This window comes from Ochotona princeps, chromosome 15 (genome assembly GCF_030435755.1).
Source record: "Ochotona princeps isolate mOchPri1 chromosome 15, mOchPri1.hap1, whole genome shotgun sequence".
Classification (NCBI taxonomy): domain Eukaryota; kingdom Metazoa; phylum Chordata; class Mammalia; order Lagomorpha; family Ochotonidae; genus Ochotona; species Ochotona princeps.
In genome coordinates this window covers 7131251-7145186 of record NC_080846.1, presented here as the reverse complement: position 1 = coordinate 7145186, position 13936 = coordinate 7131251, and the positions used below count along the sequence as shown (strand labels likewise).

The following is a 13936-nucleotide window of genomic DNA, read 5'->3' as shown; positions in this document are numbered from 1 at the left end:
TCATACGTGTACACTCTCATACATACATTCACTTACTCAGAGTCACACACACACGCACACGGGCCAACTCAGGACCTGTGAGCCAAGGGTCCAGCACCGAGGCTGCCCAACAGGGACAATGTGGCTCCAGGCCTGTGTCCCACGAGAGAAAGCCAAGCAGGGCACCCAAATGTGACCACGGCCACCCATCCAGTTCCTGCAGGGTCAGTGCAAGGTGCTCAGCTGGCCAGTTGGGCCTCCCTCACCCCTTCCCTCCCGAATCCAAGGCCACCTTGCCATGGGAGCCCATGACCCTTCCACTGCCCCTGCCGTCCACACACCTGGCCTTGCTCCACCTTCGCCAGCACCAACCCCCACTCTGTGCAGCCCTGTCTCTGCTCCCTGGTTGCTCCAAAGCCCCTGAGGCCCAGCAGACCTGGCTACAAAGTGGGTCTGAAGGCTCAAGCCACCGGCAGGAGGACCAGCTTTCTCACTGCACTCTGTCACTGGCTTATCCCCACGTTCCAGTCCTGGAAGCCCCCACTTACCTTGGAGAGTGGCAGGTGGGTGGCGGGCCTGCACGCAGGCCGCAGGAGCCTCTGTTTGTCCAGGCCAAGGTCTCCCCACCCCCACCGGCCAGCAGGAGCTGGATCAATGGCCCAAAGCCATGGACGAGGCTTTCGGTCCTTGTCCCCTGTGGCCTGTGGCCCCAGGCTCCATGGGCCTCTGGCTGAGTCCGGACAACACAGGGACTGCGTGCAGGCAGGTAAACAGGCAGGAGGCGGGCAGTGCCCGCCCCATCCTCCCTGCTCCGCCCCACCCCACCCCTTGGGCATCCCAGAGGCTGGCAAGCAGGTGCAGGAGATCTGAACTCTCCCCCGGGGCCGTTGCCTGGTGATCCTGCTGCCAGGTAACAGCCCCTGCTCCACAAGAGCATGAGATGGGGACTGCTGAAGGCTGGGGCTGTGCAGAAGCTCCCCTCCCCCCAGAAGGACAAGGGCAGGCGCAGCTCAGCCACCAGGATGGGTAAGACCAGAGAAGGCCCCTGGCCTGAGAACGAGAGAAAGACACTGGAGCCGAGTCTTCTGGGGACCAGGCAGGAGATGGTGGGAAGGGTTTTCATTTTTTTAAAGATGTATTTTATTTTTATTGGAAAGGCAGATTTTACAGAGAGGAGACAGAAAGATCTTTCACCCTTCTGATTCACTCCCCAAATGGTCGCAACAGTCAGAGCTGAGTTGATCTGAAGCCAGGAGCTTCTTCTGGGTCTCCCATGTGCGTACAGGGTCCCAAGGATTTGGGCCACCTTTCACTGCTTTTCCAGGCCACAATAGGGAGCTGGATGGGAAGAGGAGCAGATAGGACATGAACCATGTCCTATATGGGATACTGGTGCTTGCAGATAGGGGATTAGCTAGTTCAGCCATTGCGCCAGCCTTGACGGGTTTTCATTTCTGCTTGACTCCAAAGAGCTGTGCTGGCTGCAAGGTACAGGCACAGGAGGCTATTCTAGCTTTAAAGACTTACTTAGATATTTCTTTGAACAGCAGAGCAACAGTTGAGCGGAGAGACAGAAAGAGAGAGGGAGAGAGGATCTTCTATTTGCTGGCTCATTCCCCAAATAGATACACTGGTCAGGCTGAAGCCAAGAGCCTGGAACTCCACTTGGGTCTCCCACACCGGTGGCCAAGGCCCAAGGGCTCAGGTCATCATGCCCAGCTCTCCTAGAGGCATTGACAGGGAGATGGACAGAAAGTGGAGCAGCTGGGACTGAAGTCGGCACTCCCTCAAACAGTAGCTGAACCCACTGCATTACAAAGCCAGCTCCCCCAGGCACCTCTGGGATCTCGGGATGTGGCCAGTCTGATGCGAGATGGACGTGTGGATAGAATCGCCCAGGCTTCCGAGACCCAGAGTGCAAAGCTTGACCGTCAGCCTCCTGACACGCACTGTTGTGGAACTGCCACCCTCCCACTGCTTTGCATGGGTGATGGCTAATTCAGTGGCTCCTGCCTTCTGCCTGTGCGCATGTAGCTGCTGGCCCAGCTCAGCCACACGGGGCTCACTGTGGTCTCTGGACAGTGCTGTGGCAGGAGCGCCAGGTTCCACTGGAGTGCCAACTGTCCAGGTATGAACAGGCTGGTAGATATCCTGGTCAGCAGATGGGTCAAACAGATCAGTGTGCATCCTGAGGCCAGGACATGGGGTGTCCACCGAGACCCAGGGATGCTGGGGTGTGAGAGTCCCAGTACGCAAGCATGTAGGCTGTGTGTGTGTGTTTGTGTGTGTGGAGGGGGAGGCATGAAGTGTGTGGTTGTTGGGAGGCGAGCTGCAGGAATGAACTTGGGGCTCTTTGGGGCCTGCTCAGCTGCAGCCATTTCCCTGAGGCTGGGCTTCCTCCTCAGTTAAACTCAGACCTTAGCTCCTCCCTTAGCCCTGCTGGCTCATCCTGGGAGCACAGGCACCTTCTCCCTGTCCTCAGCCCTGACCTTTGCCTCTGGACTTACCCTGGACCCTGACACTGCACCCGAGGAAGCATAGTCTTACCCCACTGACTCCATTCCAGTCCCAAGCCAACTCCCTGCTCTCACCAAACCCTGGCCCTCCACCTTGCAAACCTCCTGGGACCAGGTGTTGGGGTATGGAGCAGGGAGAAGACACAGGTGGGGGACAGAAATGCCCAAGGCTTGGCCTGGGGACTGCTGGGCAGTGTGACCAGCAGATCTTACGCAATCACCATCCCCTGCACCCAGTGGAGCCCAGCCATCGATTTACTGCAGCCTGGGGAGGGGCTGCCATGGAGGAGGGCACAGCCAGCCCTGAGGGCATCTCTGAATGCACAGTTTGGGGGCCCAATCCCCAGAGGGCCCTAAGTGTGGGCACGCCTGCCCCTGGCAACAAGGGGATCCTATGGCAGGGATTCTTTTGCCCCTCCAATTAAGGGGACACACCCATGTGTGATGGCAGTCTTGTGGCTCCCAGGGAATCTGCATTCCACGTAAATGCTTGTCTCCATCCTTTTCAGCCCCCCTTTGGTTTTCAGGGACAGAGACACTCCCTAGCATCCCTGCCCATGCAGTTCCAAGGGCAGGCTGACCCAGCAGGACAGGGAAGAGGTGACAAGGCGCCAGCTAGGGTGGTCAAGGTCAAGAAGTGCACTCCAACATCGGAGAAACACTAGGCAGGCATGTGTGCATGCCGAGCTTCCTTCCAGAGCCCGGCTCCCAGCAGGCACCTGCCTTTTGTCCACTGAAGAAGCCAAGAGCTAGAGCAGGTGCATTCTGCCAAATCCAGGCCAGGAGAGGTTTGAAGTGCCTATATAGAGTGATGATGATGGAAGCTCAGGTGGGTGGAGAAGGTTGGGGCAGAGGGGCAGGGGCTGGGAGAGAGCTGACATTGACCAAGCTCAAGAAAAGCCCTGGAAGAAGAAGGTACTCCACCCAGCTTTGGGTCCAACCCCAGCTGCAGCTCAGCCCATGCCCCAACACCGGATCTCCAAATGGCCTGCTGGGGTGGTGTGCTTGTTAAAGCTTCCACTTGCATCCCAGCCCAGCACCGTGCCTGGCACAAGAATGCCCATGAACACTTGGGGTCCTCTCAGCCCCTGTGTGACCACATGGGCAGTGTACTCCGTATTGAGCTCTCCCCATAAGTCATCTATCACTGAGGACACTTGGAGGCTGGGCGTGGCAGTGGGAAGATGGCAGAGGAGGAGTCGTGGTCGGGGAGGAGGGCCTGCCCAGCTCCGGTCCTCTGCGGCAGGTGCAGCAGGCTTCCAGTTTGCCTAGTCTTTGGTGGTGGTGTGTGTTGGGGTGGGTGGCTCTCTGTTTCCCAGACAATGACAACATCAGACTCATGGTTCTGGAGTCTGCTGGAGGGTTGGTGCACTCACTGACACGCTCAAGGGAGCTTCCCTTGCCTCTGGCTGTCCCAACACCCCTGAGCTTTCCTGACCTTGGAGAGACCTCAGTCCCTCAAGTCCCCTTGCATCACATGGTCCCCATTCCTCAGAGCTTGTGCCTCTTTCCAGTCTCACTCTGTTTTCACTTTGCCTTTCATTTTTAAAATTAGTCTATTTCAAAGTCAGAGTTGAGAGAGAGAACTCTTCCATCCCCTGATTCGCTCTGCATGATTGGATTCTGGGCCAGGCCAAAGCCAGGAGCTTCTTCTGAGTCACCCCCATGGGAGCAGGGTTACAAAGCTTTGGGACATTCTCTACTGATTCCGCAAACCACAAGCAGAGAGCTAGATGGGAAGTGGAGCAGCTGGAACATGAACCGGCACCTATATGGGATGCCAGCATCGCAGGTGGAGGTTTAACATACTACACTATGGTGCCGGCCCCATGATCCTGTTTCTAAAAAGGGTCCCAGTTATAGGCTGAAGTGAGTAGGGATTTGGGGATGGGTGCAGGTCAGTGCAGCACAGGGGCTGATGGCATTACCTGAGCACGGGACAAGGCTTGGCCAGGACAGAACTGGGGAATCCACTCCCACTGCTCAGCCCCTGCTGCAGCTCAGCCACATGTCTGAGCTGGGGGAGCCACTGCGAGCCAACAGTTCCCACCTGCTCTCTGCTGCTGCAGTCTGCTCTCTTTGAAACCTGCTGGGAGGCCCACGGCTGTGGGGAGGTGGGGCAGGACGGGGCTAGCTCCGGGGCAGACACTGTCTAGACAGGTGTGGGTGTGGGACTGCTTGAGGCCCAGAGAGTGACAGAACAACAAGGCCAGAGGCTGCAGGTGCAAGGTCGTGCTGCTGGCAGAGCTGGGTTCCCTGTCTGAGGGTCCCTTCCCCACCTTGGTGGTGGCCAGCAGCCCTGGACAGTCCTTGGGTTGCAGCAACATAGTGCCACCTGTCCACATGGAGACGCATGTGTCCACGGCCCTTATCCTCTCCTTGTCAGCACAGCCAGAATCTGGATTGGGACCCACCTCTCATTTTTAGGACTGAGATACAGATGGGCAGGGGAAGACACAGAGATTGTCCATTTGCTGGTTTATTCCCCCAAATGACTTCTGGGCTGGGCCCGGCTGAAGCCAGGAGCCAGGAGCTTCTTTTGAATTTCTCACGTAGGATACAGGGACCCAAGCCCTTGGACCGTTTTCTGCTGCTTTCCCAGACGCATTAACGGATTGGAAGTGATGTACCCAAGACCAAACCGGCACTGCAGGCTGTTGCTTAAACTGTTGCATTGCAACACCAGCCCCCCGCTTTTTAACCTTGGTGTTTTGTTTGTTTGTTTGTTTTTTGCCTCAAAATATTGCAACCAGGAGCCGGTGTTGTGACCTAGCCAGTTGAGCTGCCACCTGGGATGTTGGCATCTCAAATGGCAAGGATTCAAGTCCCTGCTGCTCTACTTCTGATCCAGTTCCATCCTAACACACCTGGAAAGCAGCAGAGGATGGTCCCGGTGTTTGGACCCCTGCACCCATGTGGAGACCCACAAGAAATTCCTGGCTTCTATCTGATCCAGCGCTGGCTGTTCTGGCCATTTAGGGATTGAATCAGCAAGTAGGAGATCTGTTTCTCTCTCTTCCTTTTTGTCCAACTCTGCCTTTCAAATTAAAAAAAAAAAAAATTTTTTTTAAACAGTGGCAGCCAGAGCCCCTCCTCTCCCATGGTTCAGCTCAGGGTCTGCCTTCTGCCCTCCAAGGGAGCCCTGCCCAAGGTCATTGGCACCCAAGGCTCTCCAAGGAACTTCTTTCCTGCTGCTGCTTTCCCGGAGGCCCCCTGCCCAGGCACAGAACTCCTGGGTACCCACTTCTCCCTGGCATGTGGTGTCCTTAGGGAATTGTTGGCTTGGCAGGACCACGGGGGCTTCTCGTGTCCACGCAAGGAACACCCCTTCCTCCCTTCATTCCTCCCTCCCTTCTTTCTTTCCTTCCCAACAGCTGTATTCCACCCAGCCCCCAACCGCTGCAGGTGTTTGAGGCCAGGACTCCAGTTTGCTGTTAACCTTTTGGCTGCACAGGACTGGGCTGACCTGAGCCCGACTGATTCCTCTGAGTTTCATCATGACAGGTGCTGTCCCACACTTACTGTCACAGGAGTTGTTGAACCATCAGCCAAGGACACCTGCACAGCCCTGGTCGACTGACACCAAGCCTGTTTGAAGCCATCCCTCAGTCTAAATGCCCAGCGCACACTGTGGGGCTTAGTCAAAGTGTTAGCACGAAAAAAGTTGTCCCCTTCTCCTCATCTCCTCTCCCACCTCCCCCACCTCCTCACCCCTGTCAGTAAATTGTCTGGAGAATGAAAGGTGGGTTGGGTGTTGGGAGAGGGCTGTAGGATCTGCAGCATCTTTAATCAGATGAGCAGGCCCTTCCTAAGCACATAGGACAGACTGCTCCTGCTGAAGGAGAGCTTGGAGGGAAACTAGAATCCCCCACTCTATGCTATTTGTGCCATTGTACAGGTCAGGAGACTGAGGCTCACAATGGAACCAAGAGGAACGGATCTGGGAGAGACACAATGCCCTTGACTTGGGATTAAACTGGCGGCAATGACCATGGCTGAATTTGAGAGGTGGGAAGAAAGCCCCTTGGTTTGCCCTGCAGCGTGCATCCCACTTCCCACAAGCCCATCCATCTTTAGAGACTCGAGTCCTGCTGCAGACCCTTATACCCTGAGATTTCCCAGCAGGCCTGCGGCTGGTGGACCAGAAGGAGCCAGAAGTTAGGGGTGGGGAGCAGTGGAGTCGCAGCCCACTGCCTTGAACGGTGTCACCTGCATGGCAGGGGTATCCAGAGGCCAGCCGCAGCCAGCAGCCTCCCTCCCTGCCTGCTTGCTCCTTGGTGCTTTGTATGCTTACAACCCTCTGGGTATTCTCTTTTCCAGATGTGAAAACTGAGGCTGGGTGAAGCTAGGGCCTCAGAGCTGAGCCTGACCCTAGCCCAGGTCTCCCGGGTGCTGGATTCGTCACAGGGAGGCTGCAAAGGCTGCCAGGGCAGGGTGGTGGGTGCTTGGCTCACTGTTGGTGCCCCAGCCATGAGCACCGTGCCTTGCACATAACAGGACCTGCTGTGGATGTGGAGTGAACACAGGGATGAGCAATCACGAGCCATCCAGAAGCCACTTGGTTTTTTTTTCTTTTCTGAACCGAGCTGGACACCTGCCGAGTGCCCCGCTGAAGTCTGGCACAGCAGCCAGCTCTCCCTGCCCGAGATGGACGTTCCCTTTCACCACCTCTTTCGGCATCTCTTAAGAAAGCCTGATGTCAAGGGGGAATGGGACGTCCCTTTACGCAGCAGGCAGCTGATGACGGTGACTTCCTGACGTGTGTCCCCCACAGCCACTTCCTCCTTCTGCCATTACAAGACTGGGCAAGCAGGGATTCGGGGCAGCCGGTAATCCCCAGTCTAGGGCCCTGGAGCTGCTGTGACGGCAGGTATACAGACCAATGGAAAATGATGCATCTTTCACCAGCTCCTCCCTCTGGTCTGTATCTTGGCTTCCCGGAATTGTAGCCTAGCCCCTCCTCCCTCTACCCCTCTGCCACCAACCTCCCTTGTAGCAGCACTTCCTGCCCTGCTTTCACAGGGTCCCCCTCCCCCAGCTCTGTGAGGCTGGGAGTACTGCATGCGTCATCCCCTGGGGGTGGAAAATGTCTCCACCAAGGGGATGTCCCGGGGCTCTCACAGGACTCAGCCAGAGTTTAATCAACATCCCCTTCCCACCCCCACCAAACTCACCAGGCGCCCAGGCAAGGGGTGGGGAGCAGCTCCCACCCTCACCCATGACCCTGGAGTGGGAATCCTCGCCATTCCTGTTGGGGACAGCAAGGGGAGGACATTGCACTGTGAGATGGTCTCAGACACTTGCGAACTATAAAAGCCAAGTCTGTTGGAATGTTTGCAGAATTGCCTGGGACTCATCTGTAAAATGGGCTTATTGGCATTGCAGTCAGGATCAAGGGCACCAATAGCCCAAGCTGGAGCAGAGTTTTGAGCAGAATGCACCGCCACCGTGCCACTGTGGCCCTCCCAGATCCTTGTCCCCACAGCTGTTCCTCTCTCTCAAAGCTGCCAAACTGCGTCTACTAATCGCTAATCTGCTAGAAGATTTTCTCTTCCTTCCAAGCAAAACCCCCAACCAGCTTGTTCCAGAACCAGCTCAGCTTTTCTATAGGAAGCTGGTGCGGATCTCTTCCAAACCTGGGCACAGCAGGTGCACAACAGGTCAATGAACTCTTCCTGCTCTCAGTGCCCACCTCCAATCACAGCCTCCAAAGGAGGGCACACCTAGTCCCTGCTCATCCCACACTTCTGATGCATATGGAGTGACCAGAGCTAGAACACTTCATGTCACTCACTGGGCGAAGGGAGAGGCACAGCCACCTGCAACATCAACATCTCATATGCTTTATAGTTTTCATTATAGAGGTCTTTCACATCTTTAGTTAACTTAATTCCTAGGTATTTAAGATTCCTTTCCTCTATTTTAAAGGGAACTGTACTTACAATTTCTTTCTCAGCGGTGGAATTATTTGTATACACTAGTGCCATTGATTTGTGTTCATTAATTTTGTATCCTGCTACTTTGCCAAAGTCTCTTATGAGTTCCAATAGTCTTTTGACTGAGTCTTTTGGTTCTCCTATGTAGAGAATCATGTCATCTGCAAATAGCGATAATAAGATGTGAAAGACCTCTATGATGAAAACTATAAATCATTTTAAAAAGAAATAGAAGAAGACCTTTAAAAATGGAGAACCTTACCATGTTCTTGGATTGGCAGGACCAACATTATCAAAATGGCCATATTACCAAAAGCAATATATAGATTCAACGCAATCCCAATCAAAATCCCAGCAACATTCTTCTCAGAAATAGAAAAGATGATACAGAAGTTCATCTGGAATCACAAAAGACCACGAATAGCTAAAGCTATCTTGAAAAATAGAAATCAAACCGGAGGAATCACAATTCCAGACCTCAAGACATACTATAGAGCAGTGGTGATCAAAACAGTCTGGTACTGGTACAGAAACAGAGAAGATCAGTGGAACAGAATAGAAACACCAGAAGGGAATCCACACATGTATAGTCAACTAATCTTTGACAAGAAAACAGAAAACAATCCAGGTAAAAAAAACCTGGTCTATTTAATAAAAGCTGTTGGGGCAACTGGATAGCAGCTTGCAGAATAAAGAAGCAGGACCCTCACCTGTCGCACTATACAAAAATCAGCTCTAATTGGCTCAAGGACCTAAACCTACACCCAGAAACCATTAAACTACTAAAGGAAAACATAGGAAGCACACTCCAAGATATAGGAACAGGGAAAGACTTTTTAGAAAAGACGTCTAAAGCAACGGCGATCAAATCCAAAATGAACAAATGGGACTATATCAAACTAAAAAGTTTCTGTACAGCAAAGGAAACAATTAAAAAAGTGAAGAAGCAACCAACAGAATGGGAGAAAATTTTTGCATTCTACACAAGTGACAGGGGACTAATATCTAGGATCTACAAAGAGCTTCAGAAACCCAGGGATAGTGAAAAAACAAACCCTGTAGCAAAATGGGCAAAGGAAATGAACAGACATTTCTCAAAAGAACAGATTAAAAAACATATGATTAAAAAACAGGCTAACAAACATATGAAAAGATGCTCAGGCTCTCTAGCCATCAGAGAGATACAAATGAAAACTGCCTTGAGGTACCACCTAACTCCTGTGAGACTGGCCTACATTCAGAATTCGAAAAACAACACATGCTGGCGTGGATGTGGGGAGAAAGGTACCCTCCTTCACTGGTGGGAGTGTAGGCTAGTACAATCATTGTGGAAATCCATATGGAAAGTGCTTGGAAAATTGCAAATAAACCTGCCATATGACCCAGCAATCCCGCTCTTAGGAATATACCCAACAGAAGTAAAGTCTGCATATGAGAAGTGAATCTGTAATTCTATATTTACAGCAGCACAAGCTACAATAGCAATGACATGGAAACAAACCAGATGTGTGTCTAAGGAAAAATGGTTAAAAAAAACTGTGGTGGGCTCGGCAGCGTGGCCTGGTGGCTAAGGCCCTCGCCTTGATCCCATATGGCTGCTGGTTCTAATCCCGGCAGCTCCACTTCCTCTCTATCTCTCCTCCTCTCAGTATATCTGACTTTGTAATAAAAATAAAATAAATCTTTAAATAAAAAGAAAACTGTGGTACATCTACTCAATGGAATATTATTCAACTGTCAAGAAGAACGATATTATTCTATTTAAAACCAGGTGGTCCCAACTAGAAACCATTATGCTCAGTGAAATGGGTCAATCACAAAAGAATAAATACCATATATTCTCTCTCATATAAGGAAGCCAACATGGAAAGGGGCCCGAGAGTCAGTATACTAAGACTGCTCAGGAAATTGTGAACGTCTGTTACCAGACACTGACTGAGTATGATGAGCACTTGACTCAACTTGAGAAGGATATTTGTATGGCTAAAGAAGCATCTTTGGAGGAAGCAGAATTAGAAAGCCTGGACCCTATGACTCCTGGGCCCTACACACCTCAGCCTCCTGATTTGTATGATACCAGCACATCCCTCAGTATGTCTCGAGATGCCTCTATACATCAAGATGAGAGCAATATTTCTGTCCTGGATATTCCCACTGCCACCGCAGAAAAGCCAGTAATTCAGGAATCTGAAAATGGAGATGGCGATCTTGCAGATGAAGAGGAGAGAACTGTGCAACACTCTCAAGCCAGTGTCCTATATGAGGATTTGCTTATGTCTGAAGGAGAAGACGATGAGGAAGATGCTGGAAGTGATGAGGAAGGAGATAATCCTTTCCCTGCTATCCAGCTGAGTGAGAGTGGAAGTGACTCTGATGTGGGATCTGGTGGTGTAAGACCTAAACAGCTCCGTGTGCTTCAGGAGAACACAAGAATGGGCATGGAAAATGAAGAAAGCATGATGTCCTAGGAGAGAGACGGTGGGGAGGCTTCCCATGGTTTGGGACAGAGAATTGGGATCGGGTAGGCTCTGTGCCACATTTAACAGACCTGCTGGACAAACTACCCGTTATTTTGTGATTTATTTGATTATGCAATGCCTTGTTCCTAAATGAATTTGAGGCAAATGACTACAGATTTTTGAAACCAACTATATGTCAGAAGCAATATGTGGTCTTATAATAAATGTGTTCTGTCCCTCCCCCATCCACCCAGAGGAAATAATAGGAAAATGGTAAGTTCCTTAGGACAAAATGGTAAGTTTCTTTTCATGCTTGGGATATGGTTCTGTGCATAGTAGGTACTCAGCAAATGTTCCTAAAGCATTGGTTCCTCAACAGTTAAATTACTGAGTACCTGCTCCAAGATAAACACTCCATCAAATCCTTTGGATGGAAAGGTAACTCAAAACATGTAAATGAATTACTGCAGTACTGTGAGATAAGTACAATTAAGAATCTAGCTATAAAGTATAGGGGTAAATAGAGAAGTGATTATGTCTTGAAAAAAGTTGGGAAGTCTTGTCTTCTAGAGATAATTTTTAAACTGATTGTTGGAAGAATTAGGGACTTGCCAGATGGAAAAGTCCAGGCAGAATGTAACACAAAGTGAAAAGGCCAAAATCTAGGAATGACAGAGTGTGTTCCTAGTTTGTTTGTTTGATTGATTGTACTGCCTTTGTTTCAGGAAGAATTTAAGGTAATTTATGTTCCAGTCTTTTCATACTGGAGTGGTTAGAGATGAGACTCAAAGATGGCAGGAAGTATATTATCAAGAGTTTTGTAATTGATGCTTGAATATGAATTTTATATAATGGAAAACGAACCCAAGAGGACTGATAATCAGATTTGTTGTGAATTTTCTGTATATTGAATGAATGAAGATAGAAATTGAAGATTAATATGTACATTTACATGATTTCATTTTTGTAAAAGGCAAAAGTACATTTATGTGTGTTTATATATACTTGTATATACAAAGGAAAATGTTTCAAAGGATATACTTTAACTTGTTCACAGTGATAACCTCTGGGGAATGGGATTAGAGGGAAGGGGATTTATGTGGCTGTCTGTATACTGGGTGGGATATTGTGCTTTTATGTCTGTATTTGAATTTTTAATAAATATGTATTATTTATAATAAAAAAAATCTCATATGCACACCGGCTCAAATCCTAGCTGCTCTACTTCTGATCCAGCTCCCTGCTAATACACTTGGAAAAGCAGTGGAGAATGACCCAAGTGCTTGGGCCCCTGTACCCATGTGGAAGACCCCGAAGGAGTTCCTAGCTCCTGGCTTCAGCCTGGCCCAGCCCAGCTATTATGGCTATTTGAGCAGTGAACCAGTGGCTGTAACACTCTCTCTGTGCAAATCCACCTTTCAAATAAATAAAAGAAGTCTAAATAAATAAATAAATAAAACCATTCAACTCTGACTGTCCAGTTCAAAGAGGGGCGTAACAGGCACAGACCAGAGGGGTCCCCCAAGGTGTCTGAGTCTGGGCCAGGGGAAGTAGAGGCTTCGGTCACCATCCTGACAACAACGGGACATCACGGGAGAGACGAGCAGTGGTATGCAGTACCCAGATGGGACCCTTAGAAGAGTCACCCTCTCAAGGCTCAGAGGGGCAAGGTGGCAGCAACAGGTGCGCCAAGGAGGCGGCTCTGCAGGGGAAGATGAAGGCAAAGGGCAAGGCTCGCCATCCAGCAGTGGCGTCAGCCACTCCTCATGGCCATTGCTTAGCTCACCGACCTACAGACCAGAGCCACAGGTTTGTCTTGGCACACTTAGATGCTAGGGCCGCCTCTCCTTCACTTTCTTTCCCTCCCTCCTCCTCCCCTCCCCACCCCCTTTTTTTCTTTTTCTTCATTGGCAGTGGTCAGAAAATCTGAAGTGGAATTTTGGTATAAATTTTTTTTTGCATTACTGTAAATGTCTCCTGTGAAGCTTTATTATTGTTATGTCTTTATATGTATTTATTATTATTATATATTTACTTTTCTGTTTCATTCCCCAGATGGCTACCACAACCAGGGCTGGGCCAGACCAAAGCCAGGAGTGCAAGCCTTGAACTATCTCCTCCTGCCTTCCCTGGCCACACTAAGCAGAGAACTGGCTTGGAAACAGAACAGCTGGGATTTGAACCTAACCTGCCATATGGGATGCTAGCATCACCAGCTACAGCTTCCCCTGTGCCACACACAGCCAGAGACCCCCAAGTGGTACCCTAACTGCTGTGCCCAATGCCCACCCCTTTCATATGCAAAACGCCAAAGCACTGGTGCCCAGCGAGGATGAGCTTGGAGCCTCACTCGTCTCATTTCTTACCCTCTTTGGATTTCAATGTCCTAACCAGCAAAAGCAGATATAAAACACCTGCTCCCAGGGTGGGTCTCAGCAGGTGGCATGGGATGTGCCTGGCACATCTGGCAGGTGCTTTTTATTTTTTCCTTCCTGTCCTATTTGGAGCTCTGTGCTGGCTCATTCAGCCTAGACTTGATCCTATGGATGCCACTGTCGCTTGCTTGGGAACTGAGGGCACAGAAGTTGATCAGTGTAAGAGTGCAAAGGGCAGAAATTCAGGGGGAACTGGGAGGGACAAAGAGCAAATTTGGTTCAACAAAGAGGAAACACTAGAGGCCTGCAGGGGCTCTCAGTTATCCTCCCTTTTCTCTTAGCCTACAACTGGGCCGGCTGCCTTCTGCTTCCTACTGTGCCAAGCCACAGCTCTCTCTAGGCTGTACCTGCCCCTCCTGCTGGTACACACTTCACTCCTGCAACCCGACCCTAAGTGGGTCTGTCCCGCCTCTGCCAGCTGTTCCCTCCTTGTCCCCTCCCGCGCGGGGCTATCTCTACCTGGTATAAGGTGGCCCCTCATTGTACTCATCACCATCTCAGGTCTCCCACCTGACGTGGCAGGGACAGCTGGGCTTCTCGGGCTTGGCTGCTGAAAGGCCCTCTCAGCTTCCCAGCCTGGAAAACCAGGGTAAGGGAAAAGTAAGAACTCC

General features: G+C 50.8%; 1 protein-coding gene across 1 annotated transcript in view; it reads right to left on the bottom strand.

The window, feature by feature from the left end:
• TST (thiosulfate sulfurtransferase) overlaps nt 1-13936 on the bottom strand; it is a 254633-nt gene that overhangs the window by 60658 nt on the left and 180039 nt on the right. The gene's annotated exons all lie outside the window — the stretch shown is intronic.